Consider the following 1873-nt stretch of genomic DNA (forward strand, 5'->3'; position numbering starts at 1 on the left):
AACTGAGGACTCAATTTTACAACGGTGGCAGGTTGGCAGCAGTGGGGGAGGGGGAAGGGGGGTGAGAGTGCTCATGGCAAACCCGAATAAACAAACCTTACTGTTTCCGACACGATCGCACCATAATTGATGGTGATTAACGTGCTCTCCGGGTTTCGGGCCCGGTGGCCAGCCTGATTGACAACTGCAATTGGGAGTCGGGGGGGGGAAGAGAGAGAGAGAACGAGACGTCCTACGGAGCTGGAACAGAAGATCGGGGAGGGGGGAGGAGAGTGGAAGATCAGAGGAGGGAGTGGAAGATCGGGGGGGGGGGGGAAGAGAGGGGGAGATCAGGGGGGGAGAGGGGGAGATCGGGGGGGAGAGGGGGAGATCGGGGGGGGGAAGTGGGAGATGGGGGGGAGAGGGGGAGATCGGGGGGGAAAGTGGGAGATCGGGGGGGGAAAGTGGGAGATTGGGGGGAGATCGGGGGGAGAGGCGGAGTTCATGGGGGAGAGTGGAAGATCGGGGGAGGGGGAAGATCAGGGGGGACAGGGATGATCAGGGGGACAGGGGTGATCAGGGGGAGAGTGGAAGATCGGGGGGAAAAGGGAAGATCGAGGGGGAGAGGGAAGATCGGGGGGGTGAAGAAGAGGAGATCGGGGGACAACGGGGGGAGTAAAGACGGGGAGATCAGTGAGGGAGACATTGGACATCGGAGCAAGGTGAAAAGGTAGTTTGATTTTGTGTTTTAACTTCGTGCAATGGTTTTTTATTTTATTTATTTAGTTTATTTTTGCCTGACCCGGCCCTGGTTTCACCAGGTGTGAATTGGAAGCCGTGGGAAAGCCGCTCAGGTAAGTTAAAAATCGTTCTAACCACGTGATCTGTCACAGGTAAAGTGCCTTAAGTACCTCGGTACATTTGGCTCTTTAACTATCATCCCGCTGGCTTTAAGGTGCACCCATGGGGAACACAGTAGTCGGTGGGTTGGAGCCGGGCTCCAAACTTGAACAGAATTTCCCTGATTCTCGGAGCCCCCCTGTCCCCAACGCACCTGCAATTTCCCGGGAAAATCGAGCCCTGAGAGACTGAGACTGAGAGACTAAGATTGAAACTGGGAGATTGAGACTGAGACTCAGTGTTTCAGTCTCAGTTTGAGTTAACTCTCTCTGAGTTAACTGAGACCCTGTGGTGGTCTCTTCACCATCGATGCAACAGGAACCCTGAGGTTTGTGTATCTTCTCTCATTTTAATCAACTATTTAAATGCACAACATAAAAACAACAATTTACCTCAAATAGGAAGATAGGAAGGAACAAAGGAACAGGAGGAGGCCATTCAGCCCCTTGAGCCTGTTCTGCCATTCAATTAGATCATGGCTGATCTGTATCTTAACTCCATCTACCCGCCTCGGTTCCGTCACCCTTAATACCCTCACCCAACAAAAATCTATCAATCTCAGCCGTGAAATTTTCAATTCACCCCCAGCCTCAACAGCTTTTTGGGGGAAGATATCAGTTAGTGGCACTAAATCACCCCAACCCATGTGGGAAATACCAGCCTGTGCTGCCCACATTCCCAATGGAGTGCACGATGTCCCCAATTCATTCCCCGCTCCCCTAACTGGGAAAGATGGACTCTCTCATAGAATGATACAGTACTAAAGGAGGCCATTCAGCCCATCATGCCTGTGCTGGCTCTTTGAAAGAGCTATCCAATTAGTCCCATTCCCCTGCCCTTTCCCCCGTAACCCCGCAAATCTTCCCCCTTCAAGTATTTATCCAATTTCCTTTTTGAAAGTTACTATTGAATCTGCTCCCACCGCCCTCTCTCCACATAACTGAACCTGATCTTCCCCTTATATATATACATATATATTTTTTTTTTTTGTTAC

General features: G+C 51.2%; 1 protein-coding gene across 1 annotated transcript in view; it reads right to left on the reverse strand.

Moving 5' to 3' along the window:
* slc1a4 (solute carrier family 1 member 4) overlaps positions 1 to 1873 on the reverse strand; it is a 42001-nt gene that overhangs the window by 39470 nt on the left and 658 nt on the right. The window lies entirely within an intron of this gene.

The sequence above is a fragment of the Heptranchias perlo genome, chromosome 8, assembly GCF_035084215.1.
Source record: "Heptranchias perlo isolate sHepPer1 chromosome 8, sHepPer1.hap1, whole genome shotgun sequence".
NCBI classification, from domain to species: Eukaryota; Metazoa; Chordata; class Chondrichthyes; order Hexanchiformes; family Hexanchidae; genus Heptranchias; species Heptranchias perlo.